Genomic DNA, 14,275 nt, shown 5'->3' on the forward strand with positions numbered 1-14,275 from the left:
AAAAACAGCAGCAGCAAAGAAAGGCTGCCCGCTGCACTTGGTCTTGGACTCTCCATGAGCCCTGCCCGCAGGTGGTGACAGTGTTTCTTGGGTACACACCAAGATTCTTCTTTCTAACATCTCGGCCACTGGGCAGCTCGAGGGTGGGGGCGTCAGCATCACGTGGCAAGTTGGAGGGCCCTGGCGGCAAGTTGGAGGGTGCAGCTTTGGGCTGTTCAGAACTTGGTGCGGGGATTGGCAGTTGATTCTGTCAATGGGTGCAGGGTCTGGGCATGTTCTCTTATTGCAGCAGCTAACTCACACATGCCCTTCCTCATGCACCCTGACAATGTCTCAGCGGTCTGAAACATTCCCTCCCTCATGGCCTTGTCGGCATTTCCGCTTCCTCTGACATTCCATCCCTCATGGACACCATTCCCTCACTGATGTTAGCGGACATGGTTCCCATTTCCCGTGCCATTACTGTTACTTCTCCCGACAGTCCCGCTACCTCCTCACTCACCCCAGTTATGATGTCCAGGAGTGATCGGGTAAGGTCAATGCTCTCCCCACCCAATGCCATGATCTGAACCACATCTGTTGCATCCTGCATCTCAGGAGAGTGTGGTCAATTCCTCCTTCCCCTCACCCTGGATCTGGCTCGTGGCATCCCAGTGGGAAGCGCAGGTTGGGACCTTAGGACCCTGGGTGTTCCCTGCTGATTTCCACCACCAGCACCACCAATGGGACCTGCAACCTCAGACGGTGGGGCCACGGGTGTGCAATGCTGCGGCACAACACCACCATCACCGAGACCTGCAACCTCGGACGCTGGGAAACCATAGAATGTCGAACCACTAATCACGGAAGAGCCTGGCAAGTCAGATATGTTGACCTCCTCAAGATTCAGTAGAACACTCCTATCATTGAACCCCTCCCCCTTCCACTCAAACTGCCCCTCACGCCCATGTTGGTCTGGGGGGTTGATCTCCTCTTCAGGCTCGTCCACATCTGAATCTCGATTTGGATCATCAGGATTGTCCTCAAGTTCTGCAAAAAATAACAGAACAGTCAAATGGTCAGCAGCAGAGGAGGGGGCAGGATGGGTGGCATGAGTAGGCTCACACATAGCAGGCTAGGCAGCAGGTTGATTTGAAGGGCCACGATGAATTTTCATGACTTACCCACTCCTTCGCATGTGGGCCCAGCTTGTGCAGTACTGATGGTTCTTCTCCAGGCGGGACCCATAAAAGCAGCGACCCTCTCTTCCAAGGGTGTTAGTGGGTGCAGGTTCTCCTCCTGTTCGAGTTGTTTCCCTTTTGTTGTGGGACAGTTTCTTCTGCAAAGATGAAAATGCAACTTTTTGAGAGAGGGTGTCTTTCTGCTGGGTGGGACATATACAGCTGGTCACATTTACAATTGAAATTACATTGAATAAATGGAAATATTACTTACACTAACTACTTGACCAAGGTCCTGCCACTTCTTTTTACACAATCTTCCAGATCTCTTGGTGTTCACCAATGCGCAGAATGCTTCTGCAACTTGGTTCCAGCGTTTCTTCATCTTTTTGGGTGTCACTTTTGTGTGACCTCTGCTGGTATCCAGGTGCTGCCATCTGTTCTCAATGACAGTAACTAGTGACTCGACTTCGTCATGCAAGAAATTCTTTGCTCTTGGTGTATGTTGCTACATTATTGCTGCAGCTGCTCTGAGACACGAACAGCACTTTTGCAATGCTCTGAGATACTAACAGCACTTTTGCAATGATCCCAAACACAGTCCTTATTTTGCATACATACAGCACCTTCTGTCACTTTTCCAGGCATGCAGCACTTAATTTGAGAAACCAACACAGGCAGGACACTGCTGCTTGTATTCAGTAGTTAATTCGGTTCAGAGCTCTCCTTCTGGCACAAAAACAAAACCAGCTGCAATTACCTTTAATGGCCGAGTGCCAAGTTTCGGCGCTACTGAGCATGCGCGCACATCGGACCAGACACCACTGCGCATGCGGGCAGCTGCCGGCACTGTTTTCGGCGCAGGGCTGTAGCTCCACCCCCCCACTGCACTATATACGCCGCGCTAGGACCCGGGATACTTGGCAGAGTGGCCAGGATGGGGGCACATTTTTGTTTGCGCCGTTTCCAACGTACAAAGTCGGCGCATCTAGGGTAAGTGCGCCGAAAAAAGGGGTTGGGGAAAATTGAGCCCATAATTTTGAATGCATCTAAGCAACGTTTTTGTCACATTTGCCTTCTTCTGTACTCTCGTTACTTGCTCCAGATATATTCAACAAGTGTTAAAAATAAATAAGCTATTTGAACTTGATATCGTTTCTATGCCAAACATCACAATGGCCTGAATACCAGTTATGTTTGACATGTAACGTTAAATGTTTAAATTAATCTCTAAACTAAAAGATCTAAAGATACAGTGGATTTGTATTTTAGTACCTCAAATTTCAGTGATAGATAATATATTAGCGATATTATCAGTGTCCTCACTGAGACACACATGGATGGGACAATTAAGTTTTAAGCCTTGTCGTCCATACTAAGACAGGTGACATTATTGTGCAGTTCTCAGCTTTTTCATTTAAAATCCATTAATTGTAACGATGCACTGAAGTATTGGTTCCTAATTCAAGAGCTATTGCAATATAAACAGATTTTGTAAAACACTGACTATTATCTATTAAAAAAACTACATTTACTTACATTTCCAGTCAACTTTTCTACTTATAAATTCTTATGTTTACGTTTATAATGGAAACTACAAATGAGATGCCACCACTAGCAGTAGAGTACAATTACAAAATGACATTTACATAGTTTATAAATAGGGAAATATGAATTTAGAACAGAAATATTAAAATATAAACAAAATGTATAATTAAAATGGGGACTAAATTACACCTGCATGTTCTGGACCAATTGACCTGGATTTTGCGGTTAAAAATAACGGTGAGGCTATCAATGCAAAGAGAGCAAGTTTCTGGCGACCGCACATGCACAGTTAAATGCGGAAATCAGGAAGTTTATGTCCAAGTTATCCTGCTCCTCCAGCTTAGCTATACTGGTATCTCATGGAGAGACTTGCTATTTAAATATATGGAAGGGCGTGAAGTTGGGGTTCTTACATGATCGTTACCAACTAAACACACCAGAAAATGTCAGGACTTGTCCATTCAAGTGTAAGCGAACTTTTAATGATGTGAGAAGTCTTAATTACTGCCAAACAATTTTTCTGGCACTGAAAATTAACTTTTACAAGTGCAGTGTCTCATTCCTTCAGATTTTAAATATTGCTGGAGATTTCAAAATAATTAAATTTGCTTTTTTTTAAAAAAAAAACTTTCTTTCTGTCTCGTTTATCTCTCTCTCAATCCCATCTTTCTTTACCGCTCTATTTCTATTTCTGTACATGATTTGGCATCGAATTAACTATTCTAACTTGGTTAGAAGAGTCTAACTGATTCAGACTTTGTGGTCTGGATGTTGCGCTGAACTGCAGGCCTGAGACATTTTGGCAGTCCGATCATTTCATTCTGCAGTACTAAAATTTACAGCAATTTATTTTAGAAGTTAGCAAGATACATAGGCCTCAAAAATAGTTAGTATTCCAACAGAATTAAATCCATGGAGCTGTCAATAAATAGTTTGTGGCTCATTCAACAATGAAAATAAAGGTACAGTACAAGCCCCACCTTCTCCCCAAAAACTGATCCAGCAGCAGACCGCCTCCAAATTTTAGCACCAGGCCTAAAGGGCAATTACCATAGACCAGGAAATAGTTAGATTTTCTTCTGGAAAAAGTGCCATTGTACTCAACAAGTTTTAATCTTAAATTTCAAATATTAAAATGCTACAGTATTGTTAAATGAAAGAAAATAAAATTAAAGGAAATAAAAGAAATAACATTTATTATTAAATGATGTGGATGTTGCATTAGCCAAATGTTCTGGCATGAACAAAAACATTATACTATGACAATGAATATGAATAACCAAATTGAATCAGTACTGGGGCACCGTACAAGGAGGTGAGGGAGGAAATAGCAGAGGCTCTGACCATCATTTTCCAATCCTTTCTGGTTACAGGCATCGTGCCATAGGACTGCTAACATTGTGCCATTGTTTAAAAAGGGAGAAAGGAATATACCGAGTAGTTACAGGCCAGTCAGCCATATCTCGGTGGTGGAAAAGTATAAATGAGGCACAGTATAAATCATCATTTAGAAAGTCATGGATTAATCAAGGACAGTCAGCATGGACTGGTCAGGTGGTCTGAAAAGTGGCAAATGGAATTCAATGGGAAGAAGTGTGGGGTAATGCATTTGGGGAGGCAAGGCAAGGAAATACAAAATAAATGATAAAAATACTGAGAAGTGAATAGGAACAGAGGGATCCTTGAAGGCAGCAGACAGGTAGATAAGGTGGTTAATAAAGCATACATGATGCTTGTCTTTATTAGCCGAGGCAGAGAATACAAGAGCAGGCAGGTTATACTTGAACTGTATAAAACATTAGTTAGGCCACAGCTGGAGTACTGCGTACAGTTCTGGTCACCACATTACAGGAAAGATGTGATTGCACTAGTGGGGCTACAGAGGAGATTTACGAGGATGTTGCCAGGACTGGAGAATTTTAGCTATGAGGAAAGATTGAATAGGCTGGGGTTGTTTTCTTTGGAACAGAGCAGGCTGAGGGGAGACTTAATTGAGGTGTATAAAATTATGAGGGGCCTAGATAGAATGGATAGGAAAGGCCTCGATAGAGTGGATAGGAAGCACCTATTTCCCTTCGCACAGAGGTCAATAACCAGGGGGCATAGATTTTAAATAATTGGTAGAATGATTAGAGGGGAGTTGAGGAGAATTTTTTTCACCCAGAGGGCGGCAGGGGTCTGGAACGCTCTGCCTTGAAAGGGTGGTAGAGGCAGAAGCCCTCATTATAATTAAAAAGTACTTGGATATGCACTTGCCGTAATCTACAAGGCTACAGACCAAGAGCTGGACAGTGGGATTAGGCTGGATAGCTCTTTGCTGGGTATGCACGATGCGCCGAATGGCCGCGTTCTGTGCCGTAATTTTCTATGTTTCTATACTAATACCCACTCACAATTAATTACTTCTAATTGTTTTTGGCTTATAAACAATTGCACATCCAAACATTTTAACCTTTATTTTATTGATAGTGCAGAAATGTACTGTCATTTAAAGAGTTTGTAATACCATTATTCTGTAAATGGTAATTTCAAAGGAAAAACACATTATCAAAAAAGTGGATTATATGCACACTATTTCTAGTCTAATTTCCTATGGAATTGCTCAGTGAATCACAGAGATGACATGGTTAACATGTGGTGAGGAGGAAAATGAGGGACATTTATTTGAGGAAGCAATTTTGCTGCTAAAATGAAATGAAAATAAGACTGAAGATATGTTCAGACAGTGAAATATTTGTGTGATTTTGATTGGATCCTGTGAAATTTGAACTTATAACTTGTATGATGGATACTTTACATGTGACAGAAGATTAAACATTGCACAAAATAAATGGAAGTGTGTCTACGTGTTTGTAGTAAACTGAACAGATTTGAACATTAATATAAAAGAGGGTTTTTATTTTTATTGATCGAATGTTACATTCCGAAAAGCCATAAAACATCACAAGTGATTTTTACCTATTTTAACTAAACAAACCAGTAACATGAACCAAACACTAAGGCCCCAAGTTTCCACATGATTTGCTCCTGATTTTTAGGAGCAACTGGTGCAGAACGGAGTATCTTAGAAATCAGAATTCTAGTCATTTAGTTTGCTCCAGTTCTAGTCAGTTAGAACAGTTTCACTTTGGAACAGAATTTTTTTTCCAAAAGGGGGCGTGTCCGGCCACTTACGCCTGTTTTCAAAGTTTCGTCAGTGAAAACTTACTCCAAGAAGGGGGGAGGGATGGGGGAGAAGGGGGGAGGGATGGGGGAGAAGGGGGGAGGGATGGGGGAGAAGGGGGGAGGGATGGGGGAGAAGGGGGGAGGGATGGGGGAGAAGGGGGGAGGGATGGGGGAGAAGGGGGGAGGGATGGGGGAGAAGGGGGGAGGGATGGGGGAGAAGGGGGGAGGGATGGGGGAGAAGGGGGGAGGGATGGGGGAGAAGGGGGGAGGGATGGGGGAGAAGGGGGGAGGGATGGGGGAGAAGGGGGGAGGGATGGGGGAGAAGGGGGGAGGGATGGGGGAGAAGGGGGGAGGGATGGGGGAGAAGGGGGGAGGGATGGGGGAGAAGGGGGGAGGGATGGGGGAGAAGGGGGGAGGGATGGGGGAGAAGGGGGGAGGGATGGGGGAGAAGGGGGGAGGGATGGGGGAGAAGGGGGGAGGGATGGGGGAGAAGGGGGGAGGGATGGGGGAGAAGGGGGGAGGGATGGGGGAGAAGGGGGGAGGGATGGGGGAGAAGGGGGGAGGGATGGGGGAGAAGGGGGGAGGGATGGGGGAGAAGGGGGGAGGGATGGGGGAGAAGGGGGGAGGGATGGGGGAGAAGGGGGGAGGGATGGGGGAGAAGGGGGGAGGGATGCGGGAGAAGGGGGATGAGGGATGCGGTGGGAGGGATGAGGGATGAGGGGGGGAAGGAGATTGCGGGGGAAGGGGGATGAGGGATGCGGTGGGAGGGATGAGGGATGAGGGGGGGAAGGAGATTGCGGGGGGAAAGGAGATTGCGGGGGGAAAGGAGATTGCGGGGGGAAAGGAGATTGCGGGGGGAAAGGAGATTGCGGGGGGAAAGGAGATTGCGGGGGGAAAGGAGATTGCGGGGGGAAAGGAGATTGCGGGGGGAAAGGAGATTGCGGGGGGAAAGGAGATTGCGGGGGGAAAGGAGATTGCGGGGGGAAAGGAGATTGCGGGGGGAAAGGAGATTGCGGGGGGAAAGGAGATTGCGGGGGGAAAGGAGATTGCGGGGGGAAAGGAGATTGCGGGGGGAAAGGAGATTGCGGGGGGAAAGGAGATTGCGGGGGGAAAGGAGATTGCGGGGGGAAAGGAGATTGCGGGGGGAAAGGAGATTGCGGGGGGAAAGGAGATTGCGGGGGGAAAGGAGATTGCGGGGGGAAAGGAGATTGCGGGGGGAAAGGAGATTGCGGGGGGAAAGGAGATTGCGGGGGGAAAGGAGATTGCGGGGGGAAAGGAGATTGCGGGGGGAAAGGAGATTGCGGGGGGAAAGGAGATTGCGGGGGGAAAGGAGATTGCGGGGGGAAAGGAGATTGCGGGGGGAAAGGAGATTGCGGGGGGAAAGGAGATTGCGGGGGGAAAGGAGATTGCGGGGGGAAAGGAGATTGCGGGGGGAAAGGAGATTGCGGGGGGAAAGGAGATTGCGGGGGGAAAGGAGATTGCGGGGGGAAAGGAGATTGCGGGGGGAAAGGAGATTGCGGGGGGAAAGGAGATTGCGGGGGGAAAGGAGATTGCGGGGGGAAAGGAGATTGCGGGGGGAAAGGAGATTGCGGGGGGAAAGGAGATTGCGGGGGGAAAGGAGATTGCGGGGGGAAAGGAGATTGCGGGGGGAAAGGAGATTGCGGGGGGAAAGGAGATTGCGGGGGGAAAGGAGATTGCGGGGGGAAAGGAGATTGCGGGGGGAAAGGAGATTGCGGGGGGAAAGGAGATTGCGGGGGGAAAGGAGATTGCGGGGGGAAAGGAGATTGCGGGGGGAAAGGAGATTGCGGGGGGAAAGGAGATTGCGGGGGGAAAGGAGATTGCGGGGGGAAAGGAGATTGCGGGGGGAAAGGAGATTGCGGGGGGAAAGGAGATTGCGGGGGGAAAGGAGATTGCGGGGGGAAAGGAGATTGCGGGGGGAAAGGAGATTGCGGGGGGAAAGGAGATTGCGGGGGGAAAGGAGATTGCGGGGGGAAAGGAGATTGCGGGGGGAAAGGAGATTGCGGGGGGAAAGGAGATTGCGGGGGGAAAGGAGATTGCGGGGGGAAAGGAGATTGCGGGGGGAAAGGAGATTGCGGGGGGAAAGGAGATTGCGGGGGGAAAGGAGATTGCGGGGGGAAAGGAGATTGCGGGGGGAAAGGAGATTGCGGGGGGAAAGGAGATTGCGGGGGGAAAGGAGATTGCGGGGGGAAAGGAGATTGCGGGGGGAAAGGAGATTGCGGGGGGAAAGGAGATTGCGGGGGGAAAGGAGATTGCGGGGGGAAAGGAGATTGCGGGGGGAAAGGAGATTGCGGGGGGAAAGGAGATTGCGGGGGGAAAGGAGATTGCGGGGGGAAAGGAGATTGCGGGGGGAAAGGAGATTGCGGGGGGAAAGGAGATTGCGGGGGGAAAGGAGATTGCGGGGGGAAAGGAGATTGCGGGGGGAAAGGAGATTGCGGGGGGAAAGGAGATTGCGGGGGGAAAGGAGATTGCGGGGGGAAAGGAGATTGCGGGGGGAAAGGAGATTGCGGGGGGAAAGGAGATTGCGGGGGGAAAGGAGATTGCGGGGGGAAAGGAGATTGCGGGGGGAAAGGAGATTGCGGGGGGAAAGGAGATTGCGGGGGGAAAGGAGATTGCGGGGGGAAAGGAGATTGCGGGGGGAAAGGAGATTGCGGGGGGAAAGGAGATTGCGGGGGGAAAGGAGATTGCGGGGGGAAAGGAGATTGCGGGGGGAAAGGAGATTGCGGGGGGAAAGGAGATTGCGGGGGGAAAGGAGATTGCGGGGGGAAAGGAGATTGCGGGGGGAAAGGAGATTGCGGGGGGAAAGGAGATTGCGGGGGGAAAGGAGATTGCGGGGGGAAAGGAGATTGCGGGGGGAAAGGAGATTGCGGGGGGAAAGGAGATTGCGGGGGGAAAGGAGATTGCGGGGGGAAAGGAGATTGCGGGGGGAAAGGAGATTGCGGGGGGAAAGGAGATTGCGGGGGGAAAGGAGATTGCGGGGGGAAAGGAGATTGCGGGGGGAAAGGAGATTGCGGGGGGAAAGGAGATTGCGGGGGGAAAGGAGATTGCGGGGGGAAAGGAGATTGCGGGGGGAAAGGAGATTGCGGGGGGAAAGGAGATTGCGGGGGGAAAGGAGATTGCGGGGGGAAAGGAGATTGCGGGGGGAAAGGAGATTGCGGGGGGAAAGGAGATTGCGGGGGGAAAGGAGATTGCGGGGGGAAAGGAGATTGCGGGGGGAAAGGAGATTGCGGGGGGAAAGGAGATTGCGGGGGGAAAGGAGATTGCGGGGGGAAAGGAGATTGCGGGGGGAAAGGAGATTGCGGGGGGAAAGGAGATTGCGGGGGGAAAGGAGATTGCGGGGGGAAAGGAGATTGCGGGGGGAAAGGAGATTGCGGGGGGAAAGGAGATTGCGGGGGGAAAGGAGATTGCGGGGGGAAAGGAGATTGCGGGGGGAAAGGAGATTGCGGGGGGAAAGGAGATTGCGGGGGGAAAGGAGATTGCGGGGGGAAAGGAGATTGCGGGGGGAAAGGAGATTGCGGGGGGAAAGGAGATTGCGGGGGGAAAGGAGATTGCGGGGGGAAAGGAGATTGCGGGGGGAAAGGAGATTGCGGGGGGAAAGGAGATTGCGGGGGGAAAGGAGATTGCGGGGGGAAAGGAGATTGCGGGGGGAAAGGAGATTGCGGGGGGAAAGGAGATTGCGGGGGGAAAGGAGATTGCGGGGGGAAAGGAGATTGCGGGGGGAAAGGAGATTGCGGGGGGAAAGGAGATTGCGGGGGGAAAGGAGATTGCGGGGGGAAAGGAGATTGCGGGGGGAAAGGAGATTGCGGGGGGAAAGGAGATTGCGGGGGGAAAGGAGATTGCGGGGGGAAAGGAGATTGCGGGGGGAAAGGAGATTGCGGGGGGAAAGGAGATTGCGGGGGGAAAGGAGATTGCGGGGGGAAAGGAGATTGCGGGGGGAAAGGAGATTGCGGGGGGAAAGGAGATTGCGGGGGGAAAGGAGATTGCGGGGGGAAAGGAGATTGCGGGGGGAAAGGAGATTGCGGGGGGAAAGGAGATTGCGGGGGGAAAGGAGATTGCGGGGGGAAAGGAGATTGCGGGGGGAAAGGAGATTGCGGGGGGAAAGGAGATTGCGGGGGGAAAGGAGATTGCGGGGGGAAAGGAGATTGCGGGGGGAAAGGAGATTGCGGGGGGAAAGGAGATTGCGGGGGGAAAGGAGATTGCGGGGGGAAAGGAGATTGCGGGGGGAAAGGAGATTGCGGGGGGAAAGGAGATTGCGGGGGGAAAGGAGATTGCGGGGGGAAAGGAGATTGCGGGGGGAAAGGAGATTGCGGGGGGAAAGGAGATTGCGGGGGGAAAGGAGATTGCGGGGGGAAAGGAGATTGCGGGGGGAAAGGAGATTGCGGGGGGAAAGGAGATTGCGGGGGGAAAGGAGATTGCGGGGGGAAAGGAGATTGCGGGGGGAAAGGAGATTGCGGGGGGAAAGGAGATTGCGGGGGGAAAGGAGATTGCGGGGGGAAAGGAGATTGCGGGGGGAAAGGAGATTGCGGGGGGAAAGGAGATTGCGGGGGGAAAGGAGATTGCGGGGGGAAAGGAGATTGCGGGGGGAAAGGAGATTGCGGGGGGAAAGGAGATTGCGGGGGGAAAGGAGATTGCGGGGGGAAAGGAGATTGCGGGGGGAAAGGAGATTGCGGGGGGAAAGGAGATTGCGGGGGGAAAGGAGATTGCGGGGGGAAAGGAGATTGCGGGGGGAAAGGAGATTGCGGGGGGAAAGGAGATTGCGGGGGGAAAGGAGATTGCGGGGGGAAAGGAGATTGCGGGGGGAAAGGAGATTGCGGGGGGAAAGGAGATTGCGGGGGGAAAGGAGATTGCGGGGGGAAAGGAGATTGCGGGGGGAAAGGAGATTGCGGGGGGAAAGGAGATTGCGGGGGGAAAGGAGATTGCGGGGGGAAAGGAGATTGCGGGGGGAAAGGAGATTGCGGGGGGAAAGGAGATTGCGGGGGGAAAGGAGATTGCGGGGGGAAAGGAGATTGCGGGGGGAAAGGAGATTGCGGGGGGAAAGGAGATTGCGGGGGGAAAGGAGATTGCGGGGGGAAAGGAGATTGCGGGGGGAAAGGAGATTGCGGGGGGAAAGGAGATTGCGGGGGGAAAGGAGATTGCGGGGGGAAAGGAGATTGCGGGGGGAAAGGAGATTGCGGGGGGAAAGGAGATTGCGGGGGGAAAGGAGATTGCGGGGGGAAAGGAGATTGCGGGGGGAAAGGAGATTGCGGGGGGAAAGGAGATTGCGGGGGGAAAGGAGATTGCGGGGGGAAAGGAGATTGCGGGGGGAAAGGAGATTGCGGGGGGAAAGGAGATTGCGGGGGGAAAGGAGATTGCGGGGGGAAAGGAGATTGCGGGGGGAAAGGAGATTGCGGGGGGAAAGGAGATTGCGGGGGGAAAGGAGATTGCGGGGGGAAAGGAGATTGCGGGGGGAAAGGAGATTGCGGGGGGAAAGGAGATTGCGGGGGGAAAGGAGATTGCGGGGGGAAAGGAGATTGCGGGGGGAAAGGAGATTGCGGGGGGAAAGGAGATTGCGGGGGGAAAGGAGATTGCGGGGGGAAAGGAGATTGCGGGGGGAAAGGAGATTGCGGGGGGAAAGGAGATTGCGGGGGGAAAGGAGATTGCGGGGGGAAAGGAGATTGCGGGGGGAAAGGAGATTGCGGGGGGAAAGGAGATTGCGGGGGGAAAGGAGATTGCGGGGGGAAAGGAGATTGCGGGGGGAAAGGAGATTGCGGGGGGAAAGGAGATTGCGGGGGGAAAGGAGATTGCGGGGGGAAAGGAGATTGCGGGGGGAAAGGAGATTGCGGGGGGAAAGGAGATTGCGGGGGGAAAGGAGATTGCGGGGGGAAAGGAGATTGCGGGGGGAAAGGAGATTGCGGGGGGAAAGGAGATTGCGGGGGGAAAGGAGATTGCGGGGGGAAAGGAGATTGCGGGGGGAAAGGAGATTGCGGGGGGAAAGGAGATTGCGGGGGGAAAGGAGATTGCGGGGGGAAAGGAGATTGCGGGGGGAAAGGAGATTGCGGGGGGAAAGGAGATTGCGGGGGGAAAGGAGATTGCGGGGGGAAAGGAGATTGCGGGGGGAAAGGAGATTGCGGGGGGAAAGGAGATTGCGGGGGGAAAGGAGATTGCGGGGGGAAAGGAGATTGCGGGGGGAAAGGAGATTGCGGGGGGAAAGGAGATTGCGGGGGGAAAGGAGATTGCGGGGGGAAAGGAGATTGCGGGGGGAAAGGAGATTGCGGGGGGAAAGGAGATTGCGGGGGGAAAGGAGATTGCGGGGGGAAAGGAGATTGCGGGGGGAAAGGAGATTGCGGGGGGAAAGGAGATTGCGGGGGGAAAGGAGATTGCGGGGGGAAAGGAGATTGCGGGGGGAAAGGAGATTGCGGGGGGAAAGGAGATTGCGGGGGGAAAGGAGATTGCGGGGGGAAAGGAGATTGCGGGGGGAAAGGAGATTGCGGGGGGAAAGGAGATTGCGGGGGGAAAGGAGATTGCGGGGGGAAAGGAGATTGCGGGGGGAAAGGAGATTGCGGGGGGAAAGGAGATTGCGGGGGGAAAGGAGATTGCGGGGGGAAAGGAGATTGCGGGGGGAAAGGAGATTGCGGGGGGAAAGGAGATTGCGGGGGGAAAGGAGATTGCGGGGGGAAAGGAGATTGCGGGGGGAAAGGAGATTGCGGGGGGAAAGGAGATTGCGGGGGGAAAGGAGATTGCGGGGGGAAAGGAGATTGCGGGGGGAAAGGAGATTGCGGGGGGAAAGGAGATTGCGGGGGGAAAGGAGATTGCGGGGGGAAAGGAGATTGCGGGGGGAAAGGAGATTGCGGGGGGAAAGGAGATTGCGGGGGGAAAGGAGATTGCGGGGGGAAAGGAGATTGCGGGGGGAAAGGAGATTGCGGGGGGAAAGGAGATTGCGGGGGGAAAGGAGATTGCGGGGGGAAAGGAGATTGCGGGGGGAAAGGAGATTGCGGGGGGAAAGGAGATTGCGGGGGGAAAGGAGATTGCGGGGGGAAAGGAGATTGCGGGGGGAAAGGAGATTGCGGGGGGAAAGGAGATTGCGGGGGGAAAGGAGATTGCGGGGGGAAAGGAGATTGCGGGGGGAAAGGAGATTGCGGGGGGAAAGGAGATTGCGGGGGGAAAGGAGATTGCGGGGGGAAAGGAGATTGCGGGGGGAAAGGAGATTGCGGGGGGAAAGGAGATTGCGGGGGGAAAGGAGATTGCGGGGGGAAAGGAGATTGCGGGGGGAAAGGAGATTGCGGGGGGAAAGGAGATTGCGGGGGGAAAGGAGATTGCGGGGGGAAAGGAGATTGCGGGGGGAAAGGAGATTGCGGGGGGAAAGGAGATTGCGGGGGGAAAGGAGATTGCGGGGGGAAAGGAGATTGCGGGGGGAAAGGAGATTGCGGGGGGAAAGGAGATTGCGGGGGGAAAGGAGATTGCGGGGGGAAAGGAGATTGCGGGGGGAAAGGAGATTGCGGGGGGAAAGGAGATTGCGGGGGGAAAGGAGATTGCGGGGGGAAAGGAGATTGCGGGGGGAAAGGAGATTGCGGGGGGAAAGGAGATTGCGGGGGGAAAGGAGATTGCGGGGGGAAAGGAGATTGCGGGGGGAAAGGAGATTGCGGGGGGAAAGGAGATTGCGGGGGGAAAGGAGATTGCGGGGGGAAAGGAGATTGCGGGGGGAAAGGAGATTGCGGGGGGAAAGGAGATTGCGGGGGGAAAGGAGATTGCGGGGGGAAAGGAGATTGCGGGGGGAAAGGAGATTGCGGGGGGAAAGGAGATTGCGGGGGGAAAGGAGATTGCGGGGGGAAAGGAGATTGCGGGGGGAAAGGAGATTGCGGGGGGAAAGGAGATTGCGGGGGGAAAGGAGATTGCGGGGGGAAAGGAGATTGCGGGGGGAAAGGAGATTGCGGGGGGAAAGGAGATTGCGGGGGGAAAGGAGATTGCGGGGGGAAAGGAGATTGCGGGGGGAAAGGAGATTGCGGGGGGAAAGGAGATTGCGGGGGGAAAGGAGATTGCGGGGGGAAAGGAGATTGCGGGGGGAAAGGAGATTGCGGGGGGAAAGGAGATTGCGGGGGGAAAGGAGATTGCGGGGGGAAAGGAGATTGCGGGGGGAAAGGAGATTGCGGGGGGAAAGGAGATTGCGGGGGGAAAGGAGATTGCGGGGGGAAAGGAGATTGCGGGGGGAAAGGAGATTGCGGGGGGAAAGGAGATTGCGGGGGGAAAGGAGATTGCGGGGGGAAAGGAGATTGCGGGGGGAAAGGAGATTGCGGGGGGAAAGGAGATTGCGGGGGGAAAGGAGATTGCGGGGGGAAAGGAGATTGCGGGGGGAAAGGAGATTGCGGGGGGAAAGGAGATTGCGGGGGGAAAGGAGATTGCGGGGGGAA

The 14,275-nt window shown here is 53.7% G+C and overlaps 1 protein-coding gene and 1 long non-coding RNA gene across 3 annotated transcripts in view; both read right to left on the reverse strand.

Moving 5' to 3' along the window:
- LOC139275064 (NSFL1 cofactor p47-like) overlaps positions 1-14,275 on the reverse strand; it is an 85,755-nt gene that overhangs the window by 47,121 nt on the left and 24,359 nt on the right. The window lies entirely within an intron of this gene.
- Positions 972-1,511, reverse strand: LOC139275072 (uncharacterized). Its single transcript, XR_011595667.1, has 3 exons — positions 1,435-1,511; positions 1,164-1,318; positions 972-1,029 (listed from the first exon to the last, which is right to left on the reverse strand). It is a non-coding gene; the product is annotated as an uncharacterized lncRNA (long non-coding RNA).

This window comes from Pristiophorus japonicus, chromosome 1, assembly GCF_044704955.1.
Source record: "Pristiophorus japonicus isolate sPriJap1 chromosome 1, sPriJap1.hap1, whole genome shotgun sequence".
NCBI lineage: Eukaryota > Metazoa > Chordata > Chondrichthyes > Pristiophoridae > Pristiophorus > Pristiophorus japonicus.